Below are 22142 nucleotides of genomic sequence, written 5' to 3'. Positions count from 1 at the left end.
TCACTGAGTCTCAGTTGGAACACATGGAATTTGATATAAATTTGTTCTATTCCTGATAGAATTTTGGAAAATTCCGTTGTTTTAAACAAGGATGTAATAGTCAGGGAACTCTAAGCCATTTGCTCATTAGGAAAGGCAGGGGTATACTATTTTTGAAAACATAACTATACATTATGAACCCCCGCCCTGCATAAGTTGCTAAGCCCGAATACAACTTCACTTGAGAAGAAAATCAACATTAAAGCCACAAAAAATGCAAAGGAAAATAAACTAAGGCATAATACAAAGCAGTGGAGGAAATTAAGCTCCGAAGCCAACGGCTATAAATACCTGACCACCCTGTTCGCACCATCCAGAGAAGCAGAGTTTCAAATCACACTGCTGCCTTCTCCCCCCACCATGGCTGCCATGTGGTCTCCAATCATCGCTCTCCTCCTGCTCCTGCTCCCACTCGTGCCATCCTCCTCCTCCGTCATCACCCTCCCGCTCCATGGCAACGTCTACCCTGTCGGGTATGTATGTTTCTCTGATCTTTACATGGCAATTGACAAGCTTTGATCGTCCTTCTCAGGCTTGAAGTTTTCTTTCTCCGTATATTTGACACGTTTTTCTGTACCATTGCAGCCACTACTATGTAACGATGAAGATTGGTAAACATCGAAGCCCTACTTCCTGGACATCGACACCGGCAGCAACCTCACCTGGCTGGAGTGTCACCACCAGCAACTCGGCTGCCAGCACTGCACCCGGGTAACAACACTCAATTCTGTGATATCACATACTATCTTACTACTGTAGCATTTGTGTTTGATGCCAAGTGTTCTGTTCTGTCCAAGGTTATTGGCAAAAAATGTACTGCAATCTTGGCATAATCTTTGTTTTGTGCTTGATTTTTCCAGCATCTAAAACACCCACATTACTCGCCACAACTTAGCAACTTGAAGATGGAATGTCAACACAAGTACTGTGATGCACTACGGAAAGACCTGGCAGGTAATAACCCTCAATGCCCACATCAGAAGCCACATCAATGCCACTACCAAATTCAATACCTTGATGGGACGACAGACGGTGTCATCTCCATTGACACGATCTCTCTCAGGGGAAATGAAAAATCCAGTTTCATTGCCTTCGGGTAAGATACTGACCGTTCACTGTCAGTTCAATGCTTACTGGACTTGGATGTTGATGAATTTTCACCTTTCATTTTGCGCAGATGTGGATACAACCAGCTACCACAGAAAGAAACATCGCCCGTAGATGGCATCCTTGGTCTTGGGATGGGAACGGTAGGTTTTGTCCCACAACTCATGCTGAACAAGATGATCACCAAGAACATCATTGGGCATTGCCTTGGCAAGGATGGAGGGGGCTACCTCTCCTTTGGGGAGCAGTTTGACCTGGAAGGCATAACCTGGGCACCCATGAGAAAATACGAGTAAGCACCATTGCTTATCAATTTCAAGAGCTTGTTTATGATCATTAGTTGAAGTTTTGGGTGCCAATTTCAGTTTTTGGTTTTTGCTCCCCTGTTAGCCTTGCATAACTGTAATATCTAATAGTCGAAAGGGATTGTATAGTTAGAAAACTATATCGTTGATACTCCCTCTGTAAACTAATATAAGAGCGTTTAGATTACTAAAGTAGTGTTCTAAACGCTCTTATATTAGTTTGCGGAGGGAGTACTTGTTTTCTTTTCACTTGGCTCTAAACATTTATACAAGACTATTTGTTGCAGACTTTTCTACTCACCTGGTCAAGCAACACTACACCTGAATGGACAGCAGATATACAAGCATGGAGTGAATGCTGTCTTTGACAGTGGTACCTGATAGCATGCTTTGGATCAATATAGGCTAGTGATTCCGGTAAACGTACCTTCTCTCTGAGTCGATGATCCCGCCGAGGTGCCATGGTGGATGGCGACGGCGGTGATGACAGGGAGTGGATGGCGGTGGTAGTGGAGCTTCCCGTGAGCACCGCGCTAACCCTAGATCGGTAGGAAGTATTCGGTGGGGTTGGTGGCAGCGTTCAACCTCGTGAGTCGTGCCCCGGCCCCCACCTCTGTTATATAATGCGGGTCACAGGGGCCCACCAACCATGGTTTGGTTGGGCGCCCCCGATCAGGGCACGAGTCAAGGGCCCGTTCGACCCGTTGGGTTCGAACGGGATAGAGATCAACCTAACATTCTCCCCCTTGATCTCAACTTTACTTTTAACTTTATACTTTCTAGTTTTTTTGTCTCATCACATATTGGTACATAGAGCATGTTTCATCGTCACAGCTTAATTGCCGTTAGAATCATACAGCTACAACATACGTTATGTTCAGAAGCAAATTCTGTTCCTTTTGGGCCTATCCAGGAATCATAAGGCTTTCCCTTAAACCCATGCCGGCTAAGTGTTCCTTGAACACATTGGGTGGTAAGCCTTTCGTTAGCGGATCCGCAAGCATATCCTTTGTCCTTATATGCTCGAGACTTATAGTTTGATCCTGGATTTTATCTTTCACAACATACTACCTTATCTCTATTGTTTTGGCAGCATTACTCGACTTGTTGTTGTGAGTGTAAAATACTGCGGGTTGGTTGTCGCAGTACATCTTTAGTGGTTTGTGAATACAATCTACCGCTTTCAAGTCGGGTACAAATTTCTTTAGCCATATCGCCTGCCCCGTGGCTTAGAAGCATGCTATGAATTCTGCATACATCGTGGATGATGCAACTATCGACTGTTTGGAGCTTTTCCACGAAATAGCTCCCCCAGCGAGAGTGAAGAGGTGTCCTGACGTGGATTTTCTATCATCTCTGTCCCCCGCAAAATCTGCGTCTGAATACCCTTTTATCTCTAGGGAATCACTTCTCCTGTATATTAGCATGTAGTCCTTCGTGCCTTGCGCATAATGCAATGCTTTCTTTACCATCTTCCAGTGCTCCATGCCTGGATTCTCTTGATATCTACCGAGTCCCCCGGTGATAAAAGCTAAGTCAGGGCGAGTGCACACTTGTGCATACTGTAAGTGTTGGAAATATGCCCTAGAGGCAATAATAAATTAGTTATTATTATATTTCCTTGTTCATGATAATCGTTTATTATCCATGCTAGAATTATATTGATAGGAAACTCAGATACATGTGTGGATACATAGACAACACCATGTCCCTAGTAAGCCTCTAGTTGACTAGCCCGTTGATCAATAGATGGTTACGATTTCCTGACCATGGACATTGGATGTCATTGATAACGGGATCACATCATTAGAAGAATGATGTGATGGACAAGACCCAATCCTAAGCATAGCACAAGATCGTGTAGTTCGCATGCTAAAGCTTTTCTAATGTCAAGTATCATTTCCTTAGACCATGAGATTGTGCAACTCCCGGTTACCGTAGGAATACTTTGGGTGTGCCAAACGTCACAACGTAACTGGGTGGCTATAAAGGTGCACTACGGGTATCTCCGGAAGTGTCTGTTGGGTTGGCACGAATCGAGACTGGGATTTGTTACTCCGTGTGACGGAGAGGTATCTCTGGGCCCACTCGGTAGGACATCATCATAATGTGCACAATGTGATCAAGGAGTTGATCACGGGATGATGTGTTACGGAACGAGTAAAGATACTTGCCGGTAACGAGATTGAACAAGGTATCGGGATACCGACGATCGAATCTCGGGCAAGTACAATACCGCTAGACAAAGGGAATTGTATACGGGATTGATCGAATCCTCGACATCGTGGTTCATCCGATGAGATCATCGTGGAACATGTGGGAACCAACATGGGTATCCAGATCCCGTTGTTGGTTATTGACCGGAGGACATCTCGGTCATGTCTGCATGGTTCCCGAACCCGTAGGGTCTACACACTTAAGGTTCGATGACGCTAGGGTTATAAAGGAAGTTTGTATGTGGTTACCGAATGTTGTTCGGAGTCCCGGATGATATCCCGGACGTCACGAGGAGTTCTGAAATGGTCCGGAGGTAAAGATTTATATATGGGAAGTCCTGTTTTGGTCACCGGAAAAGTTTCGGGTTTTATCGGTAACGTACCGGGACCACTAGGAGGGTCCCGGGGGTCCACCAAGTGGGGCCACCGGCCCCGGAGGGCTGCATGGGCCAAGTGTGGGAGGGGACCAGCCCCAGGTGGGCTGGTGCGCCCCCCCACAAGGGCCCAAGGCGCCTAAGGGGAGGAGGAGGGCAAACCCTAAGGGCAGATGGGCCTTAGGGCCCATGCCTGGTGCACCTCCCTCTCCCCCTCCCCTTGGCCGCCCCACCAGATGGGATCTGGGCTGGCCGCCGCCCCTAGGGTGGAACCCTAGGTGGGGGCGCAGCCCCCCCCCTCTCCCCCTATATATAGTGGAGGCAAAGGAGCAACCCATAGACGAAGTTTCTTCTCTTGTTGGCGCAGCCCTACCTCTCTTTCTCCTCATATCTCGCGGTGCTTGGCGAAGCCCTGCTGGATCACCATGCTCCTCCACCACCACCACGCCGTTGTGCTGCTGCTGGATGGAGTCTTCCTCAACCTCTTCCTCTCTCCTTGCTGGATCAAGGCATGGGAGACGTCACCGGGCTGTACGTGTGTTGAACGCGGAGGTGCCGTCCGTTCGGCACTAGGATCTCCGGTGATTTGGATCACGACGAGTACGACTCCTTCAACCCCGTTCTCTTGAACGCTTCCGCTTAGCGATCTACAAGGGTATGTAGATGCACTCTCCTTCCCCTCGTTGCTGGTTTCTCTATAGATAGATCTTGGTGACACGTAGGAAAATTTTGAATTTCTGCTACGTTCCCCAACAGTGGCATCATGAGCTAGGTCTATGCGTAGTTTCTATGCACGAGTAGAACACAAAGTAGTTGTGGGCGTTGATTTTGTTCAATATGCTTACCGTTACTAGTCCAATCTTGATTCGGCGGCATTGTGGGATGAAGCGGCCCGGACCGACCTTACACGTACTCTTACGTGAGACTGGTTCCACCGACTGACATGCACTAGTTGCATAACGTGGATAGCAGGTGTCTGTCTCTCCCACTTTAGTCGGATCGGATTCGATGAAAAGGGTCCTTATGAAGGGTAAATAGCAATTGGCATATCACGTTGTGGTTTTTGCGTAGGTAAGAAACGTTCTTGCTAGAAACCCATAGCAGCCACGTAAAACATGCAAACAACAATTAGAGGACGTCTAACTTGTTTTTGCAGGGTATGCTATGTGATGTGATATGGCCAAGAAGAATGTGATGAATGATATGTGATGTATGAGATTGATCATGTTCTTGTAATAGGAATCACGACTTGCATGTCGATGAGTATGACAACCGGCAGGAGCCATAGGAGTTGTCTTTATTTATTGTATGACTTGCGTGTCATTGAACAACGCCATGTAATTACTTTACTTTATTGCTAACCGGTAGCCATAGTAGTAGAAGTAATAAGTTGGCGAGACAACTTCATGGAGACACAATGATGGAGATCATGGTGTCATGCCGATGACGATGATGATCATGGAGCCCCGAAGATGGAGATCAAAAGGAGCAATATGATATTGGCCATATCATGTCATTATTTGATTACATGTGATGTTTATCATGTTTATACATCTTATTTGCTTAGAACGACGGTAGCTTAAATAAGATGATCCCTCACTAAAATTTCAAGAGAAGTGTTCTCCCTAACTGTGCACCGTTGCGAAAGTTCGTCGTTTTGAAGCACCATGTGATGATCGGGTGTGATAGATTCTTATGTTCGAATACAATGGGTGTTGACGAGCCTAGCATGTACAGACATAGCCTCGGAACACATGCGAAACACTTAGGTTAACTTGACGAGCCTAGCATGTACAGACATGGCCTCGGAACACAAGAGACCGAAAGGTCGAGCATGAGTCGTATGGTAGATACGATCAACATGAAGATGTTCACCGATGATGACTAGTCCGTCTCACGTGATGATCGGACACGGCTTAGTTGACTCGGATCATGTAACCACTTAGATGACTAGAGGGATGTCTATCTGAGTGGGAGTTCATAAGATGAACTTGTTTATCCTGAACATAGTCAAAAGGATTTTGCAAATTATGTCATAGCTCGCGCTTTAGTTCTACTGTTTAGATATGTTCCTAGAGAAAAATTAGTTGAAAGTTGATAGTAGAAATTATGCAGACAGTAGAAGGCTTATGTCCTTAATGCACCGCTCAGTGTGCTGAACCTCGAACGTCGTCTGTGGATGTTGCGAACATCTGACATACACATTTTGATAACTACGTGATAGTTCAGTTAAACGGTTTAGAGTTGAGGCACCGAAGAAGTTTTAAAACGTCACGAAACATATGAGATGTTTCGAGGGCTGAAATTGGGATTTCAGGCTCGTGCCCACGTCAAGAGGTATAAGACCTCCGACGATTTTCTTAGCCTGCAAACTAAGGGAGAAAAGCTCAATTGTTGAGCTTGTGCTCAGACTGTCTGAGTACAACAATCGCTTGAATCGAGTGGGAGTTGATCTTCCAGATGAAATAGTGATGGTTCTCTGAAGTCATTACCACCAGGCTGCTAGAGCTTTGTGATGAACTATAATATATCAGGGACATATATGATGATCCTTGAGATATTCGCGATGTTTGACACCACAAAAGTAGAAATCAAGAAGGAGCATCAATTGTTGATGGTTGGTGAAACCACTAGTTTCAAGAAGGGCAAGGGCAAGAAGGGATACTTCATGAAACGGCAAATCAGCTGCTGTTCTAGTGAAGAAACCCAAAGTTGAACCCAAGCCCGAGACTAAGTGCTTCTGTAATAAGGGGAACAATCACTGAAGCAGAACCATCCTAGATACTTGGTAGATGAGAAGGCTGGCAAGGTCGACAGAAGTATATTGGATATGCATTATAATGTGTACTTTACTAGTACTCCTAGTAGCACCAGGGTATTAGATACCGGTTTGGTTGCTAAGTGTTAGTAACTCGAAACAAAAGGCTACGGAATAAACGGAGACTAGCTAAAAGGTGAGATGACGATATGTGTTGGAAGTATTTCCAAGGTTGATCAAACATCGCACGCTCCCTCTACCATCGAGATTGGTGTTTGCATTGAGCATAGACATGATTGGATTATGTCTATCGCGATACGGTTATTCATTTAAGGAGAATAATGGTTACTCTCTTTATTTGAATAATACCATCCCGATCGTAGTGATACACATTTTCATGCCAAAGGTATAAGATAGTAATGATAATACCACACAAATGTGGCACTGCAATTTGAGTCATATTGGTATAAAACGCATGAAGAAGCTCCATGTTGATGGATCTTTGGACTCACTCATTTTTGAAAGGATCGAGACATGCGAACCATGTTTGTTGGTAGATATGCATGAAGAAACTCTATACAGAGACTCACTTGATTTTGAATCACTTGAGACATGCAAATCATACCACATGGGCAAGATGACTGAAAGCCTCGTTTTCAGTAAAATGGAACTAGAAAGCAACTTGTTGGAAGTAATACATTTCGATGTGTGCTGAGGCGTGTAGTGGATATCGTTATGTTCTTACTTCACAGATGATTTGAGTAGATGTTGAGTATATTTACTTGATGAATCACGAGTCTGAATTATTGAAAGGTTCAAGTAATTTCAGGGTGAAGGTGAGAGATCGTCGTGACAAGAGGATAAAATATCTATGATATGATCATAGAGATGAATATCTGAATTACGAGTTTGGCACAGAATTAAGACATTGTGAAAATTGTTTCGCAACTAATACAACCTGGAACACCATAATGTGATGGTGTCTCCGAACATCATAACTGCACCCTATTGGATATGATGCATACCATGATGTCTCTTATCGAATTACCACGATAGTTTATGGGTTAGGCATTAGAGACAACCACATTCACTTTAAATAAGGCACCACATAATTCCGATGAGATGACACCGTATGAACTATGGTTTAGAGAAACCTAAGCTGTCATTTCTTAAAAGTTTGGGGCTGCGACGCTTATGTGAAAAAGTTTCAGGCTGATAAGCTCGAACCCAAAGCGGATAAATGCATCTTCATAGGACACCCAAAACAGTTGCGTATACCTCCTGTCTCAGATTCGAAAGCAATAAGGGATTGTTTCTAGAATCGGGTCCTTTCTCGAGGAAAAGTTTCTCTCGAAAGAATTGAGTGGGAGGATGGTGGAGACTTGATGAGGTTATTGAACCGTCTCTTCAACTAGTGTGTGGCAGGGCATAGGGAGTTGTTCTTGTGCCACCTACACCAATTGAAGTGGAAGCTTATGACAGTGATCATGAAACTTCAGATCAAGTCACTACCAAACCTCGTAGGACGATAAGGATGCGTACTACTTCAGAGTGGTACGTAATCCTGTCTTGGAAGTCATGTTGCTAGACAACAATGAACCTACGAGCTATGGAGAAGCGATGGTGGGCCTGGATTCCAAAATGGCTCGAGGCCATATAATCCGAGAGAGGATCCATATATGAAAACAAAGTGTAGACTTTGGAATAACTACTTGATGGTCGTAAGGCTGTTAGGTGCATATGGATTTTAAAAGGAAGACGGACAATGATGGTAAGTATCACCATTAAGAAATCTCGACTTGTCGTTAAGATGTTTTCCGACAAGTTCAAGGAGTTGACTACGATGAGACTTTCTCACTCGTAGCGATGCTAAGAGTCTGTTGGAATTATATTAGCGATTACTGCATTATTTATAAAATCTTGCAGACAGGATGCCAAAACATTGTTTCCTCGACGATTTTCTTGAGGAAAGGTTGTATGTGATACAACCGGAAGGTTTTGTCAATCCTGAAAGATGCTAACAAGTATGCAAAGCTCCAACAATCCTTCTAAGGACTGGAGTAAGCATCTCGGAGTTGGAATGTATGCTTTGATGAGATGATCAAAGTTTTGGGTGTATACAAAGTTTATGAGAAACTTGTATTTCCAAAGAAGTGAGTGGGAGCACTATAGAATTTCCGATGAGTATATGTTGTTAACATATTGTTGATCGGAAATGATGTAGAATTTCTGGAAAGCATGCAGAGTTATTTGAAAAGTGTTTTTCAATGGAAAACCTGGATTAGGCTACTTGAGTATTGAGCATTAAGATCTATAAGGATAGATCGAAACGCTTAATAGTACTTTCAAATGAATACATACCGTGACAAGATTTTGAAGGAGTTCAAAATGGATCGGCAAAGAAGGAGTTCTTGGCTGTGTTATAAGGTGTGAACATTGAGTAAGACTCGAAACCTGACCGCGGCAGAATAGAGAGAAAGGACGAAGGTCGTCCCCTATGCTTTAGACGTAGGCTCTACAGTATGCTATGTTGTGTACCGCACCTGAAGTGTGCCTTGCCATGAGTCAGTCAAGGGGTACAAGAGTGATCCAAGAATGGATCACAGGACAACGGTCAAAGTTATCCTTAGTAACTAGTGGACTAAGGAATTTTCTCGATTATGGAGGTGGTAAAAGAGTTCGTCGTAAAGGGTTACACCGGTGCAAACTTTAACACTAATCCAGATTATTCTGAGTAGTAAACTGGATTCGTATAGTAGAACAGTTATTTGGAATAGCTCCAAATAGAACGTGGTAGCTGCATCTGGGAGATGACATAGAGATTTGTAAAGCACACACGGATCTGAAAGATTCAGACCCGTTGACTATAACATCTCTCACAAGCATAACATGATCAAACCCAGAACTCATCGAGTGTTAATCACATGGTAATGTGAACTAGCTTATTAACTCTAGTAAACTCTTGGGTGTTAGTCACATGGGGATGTGACCTTGAGTGTTAATCACATAGCGATGTGAACTGGATCATTGACTCTAGTGCAAGTGGGAGACTATTGGAAATATGCCCTAGAGGCAATAATAAATTAGTTATTATTATATTTCCTTGTTCATGATAATCGTTTATTATCCATGCTAGAATTATATTGATATGAAACTCAGATACATGTGTGGATACATAGACAACACCATGTCCCTAGTAAGCCTCTAGTTGACTAGCTCGTTGATCAATATATGGTTACGGTTTCCTGACCATGGACATTGGATGTCATTGATAACGGGATCACATCATTAGAAGAATGATGTGATGGACAAGATCCAATCCTAAGCATAGCACAAGATCGTGTAGTTCGCATGCTAAAGCTTTTCTAATGTCAAGTATCATTTCCTTAGACCATGAGATTGTGCAACTCCCGGTTACCGTAGGAATACTTTGGGTGTGCCAAACGTCACAACGTAACTGGGTGGCTATAAAGGTGCACTACGGGTATCTCCGAAAGTGTCTGTTGGGTTGGCACGAATCGAGACTGGGATTTGTCACTCCGTGTGACGGAGAGGTATCTCTGGACCCACTCGGTAGGACATCATCATAATGTGCACAATGTGATCAAGGATTTGATCATGGGATGATGTGTTACGGAACGAGTAAAGAGACTTGCTGGTAACGAGATTGAACAAGGTATCGGGATACCGATGATCGAATCTCGGGCAAGTCCAATACCGCTAGACAAAGGGAATTGTATACGGGATTGATCGAATCCTCGACATCGTGGTTCATCCGATGAGATCATCGTGGAACATGTGGGAACCAACATGGGTATCCAGATCCCGCTGTCTGTTATTGACCGGAGGACGTCTCGGTCATGTCTGCATGGTTCCCGAACCCGTAGGGTCTACACACTTAAGGTTCGATGACGCTAGGGTTATAAAGGAAGTTTGTATGTGGTTACCGAATGTGGTTCGGAGTCCCAGATGAGATCCTGGACGTCACGAGGAGTTCCGGAATGGTCTGGAGGTAAAGATTTATATATGGGAAGTCCTGTTTTGGTCACCGGAAAAGTTTCGGGTTTTATCGGTAACGTACCGGGACCACCAGGAGGGTCCCGGGGGTCCACCAAGTGGGGCCACCGGCCCCGGAGGGCTGCATGGGCCAAGTGTGGGAGGGGACCAGCCCCAGGTGGGCTGGTGCGCCCCCCCATAAGGGCCCAAGGCGCCTAAGGGGAGGAGGGGGGCAAACCCTAAGGGCAGATGGGCCTTAGGGCCCATGCCTGGTGCGCCTCCCTCTCCTCCTCCCCTTGGCCGCCCCACCAGATGGGATCTGGGCTGGCCGCCGCCCCTAGGGTGGAACCCTAGGTGGTGGCGCAGCCCCCCTCTCCCCTTATATATAGTGGAGGCAAAGGAGCAGCCCATAGACGAAGTTTCTTCTCTTGTTGGCGCAGCCCTACCTCTCTTTCTCCTCATATCTCGCGGTGCTTGGCGAAGCCCTGTTGGATCAGCATGCTCCTCCACCACCACCACGCCGTTGTGCTGCTGCTGGATGGAGTCTTCCTCAACCTCTCCCTCTCTCCTTGCTGGATCAAGGCATGGGAGACGTCACCGGGCTGTACGTGTGTTGAACGCGGAGGTGCCGTCCGTTCGGCACTAGGATCTCCGGTGATTTGGATCACGACGAGTACGACTCCTTCAACCCTGTTCTCTTGAACGCTTCCGCTTAGCGATCTACAAGGGTATGTAGATGCACTCTCCTTCCCCTCGTTGCTGGTTTCGCTATAGATAGATCTTGGTGACACGTAGGAAAATTTTGAATTTCTGCTACGTTCCCCAGCAGTAAGCTGCCAACTGCCGAAGCATATGGTACTGCTTTCATTTGATCGATCTCATACTGGTTCTTGGGACATTGCAATTTCCCAAAACTATCGCCCTTGACTATAGGAGCAGGTGTGGCTTTACTCGCATGCATATTATACTTTTTAAGAACTTTTTCTAAATATGCTTTCTGCGATAGTCCTAAGACTCCATTGTTCCTATCTCGATGAATTTTATGCCCAAAACATATGATGCTTCACCAAGATCTGTTATGTCAAAATCTGAGGATAAGAACTTCTTTGTTTCTTGTAGTAGACTAACATCACTGCTAGCAAGTAGGATATCATCCACATACAAGATTAGGAAAATATATTTCCTATTTCAAACTTTGCATAAATGCAGTTATCCTCAATTTTTTCTTTAATCCTAAACTTTTAATCGTTTGATTAAACTTTAGATACCACTGTCGAGAGGCTTGTCTTAATCCATAAATGGATTTCTTCAGGCGACATCCCATATTTTCCTTGCCTTCCATGATAAAACCCTTAGGTTGTTTCATGTAGACATTTTCTTTTAAATCACCATTCAGAAATATCGTCTTAACATCCATTTGATGTAACTCTAAATCAAAACGAGCAACTAATGCCATTATGATTCTGAAGGAATCCTTACATGAGACTGGAGAAAATGTCTCATTGTAATCTATCCCTTCTCTTTGTGTAAATCCTTTTGTCACGAGTCGTGCTTTATACTTTTCTATATTCCCTTTAGAGTCATACTTAATTTTGTAGACCCATTTACAGCCTACTGTTTTGGCTCCTTTAGGAATTTCCTCTAAGTCCCAAACATCTTTGGAACTCATCGATTTCATCTCGTCTTCCATTGCCTTCATCCACTTTGATGAATGAGGGCTTCTCATGGCTTCTTCATATGAGGTGGGATCTTTTTCCATATGAACCATTTCTGTGTTATAAACTTTAAAGTCAGTAGAAATAGCTGACTTTCTAGGTCTTGTAGACCTTCTAAGGGCCTCAGTTTCTGGCACATTCTGTGCCTCAACTTCTGGCACTGCTTCTAAAATTTGTTGTTGCACCTCCCTTTCATGCTCAACAACGGGTTCAGTCGGCTCCTGGCGGACAAGTTTCGGGTCTACCCCCATAGTTGTCATGGGTGGAGTTGTAACTGGTAGTGAGAAAAATGGCTCTTGAATCATCGGATTAGGTGCATGCACCCTCTTCTCCTCAAGATCAATTTTCCGAGCTACCAAGCTTCCCCTCATCATTTCGTCCTCTAAGAAGACTGCATGTCTCGTTTCTACAAACTTTGTATATCTGTCTGGGCAATAGAAACGAAAACCCTTTGATCTGTCTGGATAGCCAATGAAGTGGCAACTCACTATTTTGGGATCTAACTTTGCAATGTTTGGATTAAACATTTTGACCTCAGCAGGGCACCCCCACACCCTGAAGTGTTGTAGGGAGGGCACCCTTCCTGTCCATAGCTCGTACGGTGTTTTGGGCACCGACTTGCTTGTCACTCTATTGAGAATGTGAATGACGGTTTTAAGCCCCTCCATCATAATCCCAGTGGCAAGTTGGAATAACTCATCATGCTGCGCACCGTATCCATAAGTGTACAGTTGCGCCTTTCAGCTACTCCATTCTTTTCTCCCAGAGTGGGATACATTAAAAAACACATGAGTTATCATATCTTTCTCTTGCCAAAATTTCTCCCGCCATACGGGATTTTTGACATAATATCTTTTCCCGCCATGCGGGTAATTCCCTGTAAGGGAATATGAATGCCAGAATTGGCTCTTTTGACTGCATATTCAATCATCAAATTTAGGAATAAATCCGAATGGTCTTTGACACACATGCTTGATCCGACGTTGGTCAAATTAAACACACATGTTGCTTGTTTCATCTCAAATCATGTTGACTGAGAAATCTTCTTCATAGAGAGTACATGAAGGACATTCATCAACCAAGACTCTCAATGATCTATCTTTTTTCTTTTGATGTCATTCTTTAGAGAGAACATACTTCCTCATGTTATGACCTTTCATGGTCATCTTTCGGGTCACAAGTAGCCAGCCATTCGCTTTCATGAATGAAAGCATGAAAAACTTTTATTCTGAGAAAACATAGCCAATAATCAACAATAATGAGCATAAAAATAACCCTACGTTGGTCTGGTTAAAAAATATGCACATTAAACTTTTGTAAAACTTCCTTTTTATACTCTAAATCACCGTTGTGGTAGAATTAGAATAAAACTCATTCTTCAACATTAATTCCATATCACCGTTGGGCGGAAATGGAAATAATGCATATAACTCATAAACAATGTGATGATAGTATTTCTATTAAACAACTTTGCTAAGAAATAATAATCATCATCAACTTTATTGCAGCGGAAAACTAGCAATATACATTTCTCAGTCTTTATCAAATTCTCTGAAAAAATGTCACTTTGATACAAAATTTATCAGAGATTTGAACTTTTGAACATAAGACTCATAGAATTATAGTACTGTTATCATCAACATTGGTCAGAAAATAACAATACCATATTTTAACTTTAAACAAATATCTTTCTTTTGTCCTAGCAGAAACTATCTGCATCTTATTTCACCCGTAGGGAAAAAAATAGTAAGAACATTTCTTCCAATTAAAATTTTCCGTTGGTTCCAATTTAATTGGATGATAAAACTTTTACTTTGCAACAGAAGCTTTACAATATTCTATTCAAAAACAATTCTCTACTCTTTTACTTTCTAAGAAATTTTAACCGGTTGGTTCAAAAATGCATTAGAGAAGCAATAATTTAATCTTTTACTTTAGTTCTATTCACTTTTTAAAAGAGCACCTTTAATTTAAATAATAAAACATGATCATGTTATTAACAACGTTGGTCATAAAAATAACATAATCATATTCATCACTTTAATAATCACTTTAACATGCTCTTAAAAACTAATACTATATAAACTTTTATTTTCTTTGTAAAAGAGCACTGATTATTTATGCAGCGGAAAAACATGAATACAAATTCATGAACTTTTTACATTTTATAGAAACTTTTATGTTACTAAAACAAAATTCATGAACTTTATTATGTCCTTTATAAAATTCATGAACTTTTCTTTTTCTGAAAATTTTACTTTTCTATTTCCAGATACTTTTCTACTTTTTGTATATCTTTTCTATTTCCTAAACACAATTTTCGTTGGAAAAATTGCATAGAAAAATTATTTAGAATCTGCCCAGAAAACTGGACAGAAAACTATATATATATAAAAAAATGCAGCTGGCCTGTGGCCTGCTCACGCGCACTCTGCGCGTCAGCGCGTCGCGCCTGGCCAAAAACGGCCCGGCCCAGCGCCCGCCAGCGGCTGCAGCCGGCCTTCTCCACTTTCGGCCCATCGGCCCAGTTCGGAATTAGGGTTTTCATCGTGGCCGTTCATTGCGATCGGACGGCCATCCACGCTTTTCTCCCGAACAAAACCCTCTTTCCCCCCGCGCCGCTCGCACGTTTCTGCGCCCGCCCCCGTTCGTCTCTCTCTCTTCGAGGGTTGCGGGCCTCGCCGGCCGCCGGCGACGTGTGACGCACCACCGCGGCGCGCGAGTCCCTTCTCTTTTTTCCTTGCTCTCGCGGTCTCGTGCAGGTCGCCTGACCACCGCGCCGCGTCCTTCCGCCGGCGACGGCGTCGAGCGCCACCTCGCCGCGCCAGGGCGCCGGCGCCGGCGTCGACGGCAACCGCGCCGCGCGGTCTTTTCCTTCTCCCTCCTGTTCTCCCCGTCCACGGCGAGCCAGTGGCAGAGAGAGACGCGAAGTCTAGCCCTCCTCTGCTCCCCTGAATATGACGACGGTGGATCACCCGACGGCGGCGCCGTGGTCAGCCCCTTCGCCGGTAGCGCGTTTTCCCTTGCGGGAAGCGCGCCGCCGTCGAATGGATTGGTTGCGTTGCCCTTTGCCCCGACGGGGTCTGTTCTTTAGGCAGCGGCGAAGGCGTGGTGCCCCCCCTGCCCGTGTTCTTCTTCCGAATGGCTCGGCATGCCGATGCCCATCCGGATCGAGAGGAACGGCGCGGCCATGACAGCGGCGCTACTTTCTCCATTGAGGAATTTTTCTTTGCCCTATCTAGGGTTCGTTGGGGGGAGGGGGATCTGTCTTTCTCTGTATATTCTTTTTACTGAAAATCTTAGCCTAGCATGGCCTGATACCATTGATAGCATGCTTTGGATCGATATAGGCTAGTGATTCCGGTAAACCTACCTTCTCTCTGAGTCGATGATCCCGCCGAGGTGCCATGGTGGATGGCGACGGCGGTGATGACAGAGAGTGGATGGCGGTGGTAGTGGAGCTTCCCGTGAGCATCGCGCTAACCCTAGATCGGTAGGGAATATTCGGTGGGGTTGGTGGCAGCGTTCAACCTCGTAAGTCGTGCCCCGGCCCCCACCTCTGTTATATAGCGCGGGTCACAGGGGCCCACCAACCATGGTTTGGTTGGGCGCCCCCAATCAGGGCGCGAGTCAAGGGCCCGTTCGACCTGTTGGGTTCGAACGGGATAGAGATCAACCTAACAGTACCACCTACACCTACATACCTGCCCGGATATACAATCCCTTTGTTCATACGGTATTTATTGAACCGCACTGCATCATGGTGCCCATGCATTTGGATAGAGACATGTAACATGCAAGTCGTGGCATTTGGATCTTGCAGGTGCAAGATATGATCGGCAGTTCACATAGGGAGGTGCATGATGATGACCTGCCACAGTGCTGGAAATTCAAATCTATTGACGAGGTTAAGAGGTTGTTCAAGCCACTTTCATTGCAGTTTCACAACAAAATTGCCATGCATATCCCTGCTATGAACTACCTCATCCACACGGTAAACGTTTGATGACTCGATTGACTGCAAAGAGTGAAACGGCAAATTACAGAAGCTAACACGTCCTTGCAAATGTATGCCAGAGAAGCAATAATTGGTGCTTGGCCATCCTCAACGGAACGCAGATCCCTGATGGAGACCGACGGATCTTAATTGGAGGTCTGAACTTGACAAACATGTTCCATTTTCTGAAACTAGTGCATCAGGCATACATGCTTGTAATGATCTCCATTTTGATCTTTTGTTTTGCAGACGCTACAATGCGGGATATGCTTGTGATATACGACAATCAGCATGGTATGCTGGGATGGGTTAACAACCAACAGTGCACCAGGCCTCATCCTGCTTCGCGTCTCTGAGTAAGTTTGCATGGAGATACATCTTGGTAAAAGATAGATGGGCTTGGGAGTAGGCAAGGGGTCATAACTCTTAGCAAGAATGAAGTGATGATGTTGATAGGTCTTGTATGATCCTCTTGCTCATAATAAAATGGAGTTCTTTGGTTGCATTCCTGCTTGTGTATGTTTATCTGAACAATCTAAAGCTTTTTTTTACGGGAACCTGAACAATCTAAAGCTGACATGCCAACCTAGTTTTACAAGGAGGTAAAGCAGAAAAGGGGAAAAGCTTACATATTTACACATTCCTGACTTTTTCTTGAACAGTTTCTTCCAACCGGAGAGCATAGCTACGTTCAGTTTTCTTACATTTTTTGCTGCCATGTGCGGCTGTACCCCCTTTGTGCCCTTGCACTCTTGTATTTTCAGTGAAATCTCCGTTTCAGGTGGGGTGCTTCCCCACATTTACCGTTTAAGAAAAAAAACAGTTATAGAATAGCTGATCGCCAGAATTATTCTCTGCAAGCAGCTGAAATTCACAGAAAGAGAAACTGAATAAAGAGGACATGAGTGAGAACGAACAGTTAGGAGTGAGCAATCGAACGACTCGGAGGGTGACCCGTCGATTGCATCTATCAATCGAACCACCTTCACCCCCCAGACTCCTGAAATCTCACAAAATAGATAGAGGGACGGACGAATAAATGTAGGAAGAGAGATAGTGATAATGATAGATTTTCATCATATTAAATCTTATGAATTAAACAATCATATTTAAAAAAATACGGAATCCTAATCCTCCAAAATTCATATGAAAACTGTTCGTAAACATGATAATATTTAAAATTGCGTTATTCTAAAATCTCAAGAAGCCACTAACATGGTAAGTACCAAAAATTGAGCCATTTGAAGTCACGTGATCGGATTTTTTGCCACCTCATGTAGCTTTATTTTTCTTATTATTTGTTTTCTAGCAACCAGGCAGGCAAAACAGGCTCGCTCCATCTGTATGATGCAGCTTGCTTCAAATTGAATCTCCATCACCCCTTATTATATGGAGCTAACCCAACATTAACACAGACAACCATCAGCTTGGTACGGGCATCCAAAACAATAAGGTGCACTTGCTGGGCGACCAATGAGCGATGCCATCTGTCTAGGAACGATATTGAGGAGGAAAAAAAAGGCAGCGATTAAGGAAGAAAGAAAGGGCGATGCCTGTTGCCTTTCCCACGAAGGCTTAACCCACACACGCAACCCTCTCTGTCGTTTCCTCCCTGCCGATTTGCCGCCGCCTCCGCCTCCGCCAAATCCACATCGCCGACGTGCCCCGTTGCCGGAACGAGACAGGGGGGATGGGAGCCGAACGAGGGCGGCGCGGCTTTCCGTGGCCGCGGTGGGCGGAGGGCGAGGGCGAGATGGGAGGCGGCACGAGGGCGGCGTGGCGTTCCGTGGCCGCGGTGGCCGGTGGGAGAGGGAGAGAGGGGAGGCCGGACGAGGGAAGCGTGGTGTTCCGTGGCCAGAGTTCGCCAGGAGAGGGTCCAGGCTGCTCTGCGAGGTTCTTCTCCGGCGACAACGCGACAGAGTTTCGCTATCAACAAGCTCCTCTCACACCCATCTTCTTCTCCCCTTGGTTCGGTTCGATTCAATTTGGATGCTGCGTTGCTATTACTCGCACAAGTCTGATTTGTTTTCTCACGCAGGTCGTCAACGCCTGTAGCTGGCTGCGACCAAGCATGGGCCGGCTACCTCTAGATGGGCACGGGCTGCTCCACGCACGGACGGCAAGCACGGCGACCATGGCCAAGGTGCTATGGCCCCTCTTTTCTTCCGCATTCCCCTCTCCCTCTCCCCCTGCTCGATTCCGCAGATTTGGTTGACTAACTGTTCATGGTACGAACTGCAACCTATATGTGCATCTCCGAACTAATACATGTCTGACATTCACATATTTGAAAATCTCCTATAGGAGGAGGGCATGATGTGGGATTTGAGGGAGCGTATGAAGAGCAAAATGATGAAAATCTTCTAAATTTTTTCTGATGCTTAAACTTGGACCTTGTTCATGCATTTACTTTTCAATATGAGGGCTTCCAAGGATGAAGAGGTGGATAAATTAGTTGCTTTAGTTACTACATACTGTATTTGATAGCCTGTTCCAGCTTGCTTCACAGCCAAGCCCTACACATAGAAAAGCTATCGTCATATGATTTTCTTCACATGCATGTTTGTAAAGTTTACCAACATTAGGTAGGAGATTGTTTTCTTTTTTCCTATTTAGGGCCCACATTTTTTTTCCGGCAGCTAGCCCTTGAATTCTTAGTAACGACTTATACGACCCTGTCTCTGTAGTAACCACATCCTGGCCGCTGCAGCCGCTAATTTTTTGGTAATGCAATTTTTGGTCGACTCTTACAGGCCTAGGAAAGGCCGAAACTAGGAGTTCATCATGGTTTAATGAATATATACATATTGAATTCATTTCTGTTGTTTCATTCCTGTGTAGTAGTGGAGTTTTCTTGATTAGTATAAAAAGATATAGACACTGTTTATTGTCCATGTGGGTCATAGCGCTGTAAGATTTTTCCGTTTTTCATCTAATAATAGTTACTAGATTTATATTCTAGACGACGACATGTGCTTAACTGCCTGTGAATGGAAATGGACTGTGGAGTTCATTGGTGCATCTCGATTACTTCTACAGCATACTTAGCTGTTCATTAATGAGATCTTCAAATGTTCACTTGATGCATTCTGAATATCTGATTGAGTAGTTCATTTTTTGTGAGAAGATTGAGTAGTTCACTGGCTGAACCCTTGCACTCATTGATAGAAAAGTTCAGTCTGTGAAATGTGTCTGACAAAAAATGCACTCTGACAGGTCTCTGCTATGTAAGCTGGAAGCTGGCATCTTAATGTTTGTTATCCCCATCCTTCTTGGACACCTGGTAAACTAGATACCTGAGATTTAGCACCGTACCTCAAGCATACCAAGACTGGATGGTGGATGCAAAGATTCACCTATATATCTCTTGCATTTGCTTCCTGAACTTATGGAGTATGCTTTAATGGACAATGGTGCAAAATTGGGCTTCTGAAGAGTGTGGATGGCACTCTTCACCATGATCGCCGCAGGGAAATTCAAGCAGTATTATTTAATTGGGCCTCTTAGGAGTGTGGATAGTTCAAAATCCGTTGTTCTCTTCATAATTTAAGCTTACAAAAGTGCATTCTTTGTCATGTTATTCCTTATTATTATTATTATTATTATTATTATTCAACTAACAAAAGTTTCAGACTTTGAGTTCTTCTTAGTTTTCAGATTGTTCTCTCTTACATTTTTTTTGACGAATTGTTCTCTCTTACATTATCTAATGCATGTCTTTTTTATTACCTTCAATCTCGATAAAGGAAACTCATGGGTGAATCGTCAGTACATTTTAGATTGCTGACCCAACCTTCTCCTCTCGGATCCATGCTCTTGGATACATGAGTACTGATGTTTGGACCACCTATTAAAGATTTAGGTGATGTGTTAAGGTATGCTTTGTCCACACACCAGAAAACTGGGGATGTCACCGAAAATCTCAAGGTTAGTAGTATCAGCACCTTGGATTCAGTTGAATGATTCGAGCTTTCAAGCTGGTAGCAGAGATCTAAATTTTCTTAGAAAAGTAGAAAACAACTATATGTTTTCTCATGTTTAGGTATTCTGCTTTGCTAATTTTCGAGTTGCCTGGTTTTTGCTGGTCTAGAATCCTAATAGTTTTAACCCTTTGCTAATTGTAGAATTATATGTTAAGAAGCAGAGTTATGCGAGCACCATTGGTTTGTGCAAGCGTTGCCGCCTCAACCGGCCGGTCCAAGCTCCAACCCACCAGCAAGACGTTATGGTTTCGTTTGACTCCTGCACCAAGAGGCCGGATGAAACCCACCACCAACACAACGCTGTTTCACCTGTCGAGCCCATTTTTAATTGCCGCAGATCTGACCAGGTACCATGATTTCTCTCCTCTATAAGCATCACCTCTTTCAAACTTACCAAATCCGCATATTTAGTTCCACAGATCTAATTCATACTGCACACTTTTGAAGTATCCTATACAGTGTGTATGTAAATGAGGCTAGAGGTATATATCCTACCGTGAACTAAGAATCTATGGTAAAAATACATGCTCATGGTACTGCAGGTTCTTGTAGTCTACTTGAAATGTTTGTCATAATCTGATTTCGTTTCGAATGTTTATGTGTTGCTTTTCTCCAATTCCTCAACTGGTATTGTACGATTAGTTCAAGAATCATCTCATGAACATAATAGCAGCACCAGTAAGATGTGCTTGAGAGGTTCTTACAACCCCTGTACACCAGCTACTTTTTTATTTTTATTGGGTAATGGACAAAACTTTGGCCAGCTGATGTTTGTAACCAGTTAATTTGTTGGGTACTTTACATGGCATTTTTCTATTAATATATGTTCTTGTTGCAATTTCTGAAACCAAGCTCAAATAATCTTAAATGAGTGCAAGTTGGGAAAATATGAAGGAGAACCTGGGTACCAGTGCACCCTATATGCAAAAAAAATAGTAATTCAAAAAAAGTTTAAAAAATTCCGAATATTTTTTGGTATCAAACATGAGCAAATATTGTAGTCATACAAAAAGATTGGTCAGAGAATGACTTCCGTTGTAGCAAAAAAACGCTATATATAAGTACTATACATGCTATATTATCGTCATAAACTTGTCTTTTTTGCCCTGAAGTTAATATGAATCATTTTTTGTCCAAACTGTTTATATGAGTACAATACCTGATCATGTTTGATTCCAAAAAAAGATTTGGAATTTTCTGATTTTTTAATTACTATTTTTTTGGCACATATAGGGTGCGCGGGTACCCGAGAGCACCAAGTTCCCGTCCGTGCAAGTTGGTACTACTTTGTAGTTAGACTTTCCATTCCAGCCACCTTATAGTCTTATTCTTTATTGTCATTGTCATGCTGCAGTAAGACACATAGAATAAAAGGTTCAGTCATCACGACTGATAGTACATTCAGTTGTTGAGGATCTCGCATGTTGTCCCATTAAAAGGTTCAGTCATCACGACTTTCTTCAAACGATATACCTGTATATGTTGTCTTAAATGAACTACTAGGTTAGCTATGAATGGGCTTTCCAGTTGGTCATGTACATATGGCTAGGCGGATTAGCATGTGATTTCTGCTTTAGATAGGAGCTGTTTTGTTGCCACAGAAGCTACACAGTGAAATATACATTTTACTCACATTGGATGCTATTTGTAGT

At 43.7% G+C, this 22142-nt stretch overlaps 1 pseudogene; it reads left to right on the top strand.

The window, feature by feature from the left end:
- Positions 1–399: 399 nt before the first annotated feature.
- LOC119286495 lies at positions 400–17012 on the top strand (annotated as a pseudogene).
- Positions 17013–22142: the final 5130 nt, after the last annotated feature.

Source organism: Triticum dicoccoides, chromosome 4A (genome assembly GCF_002162155.2).
Source record: "Triticum dicoccoides isolate Atlit2015 ecotype Zavitan chromosome 4A, WEW_v2.0, whole genome shotgun sequence".
Classification (NCBI taxonomy): Eukaryota; Viridiplantae; Streptophyta; class Magnoliopsida; order Poales; family Poaceae; genus Triticum; species Triticum dicoccoides.
This window is presented reverse-complemented; position numbering and strand designations above follow the sequence as displayed.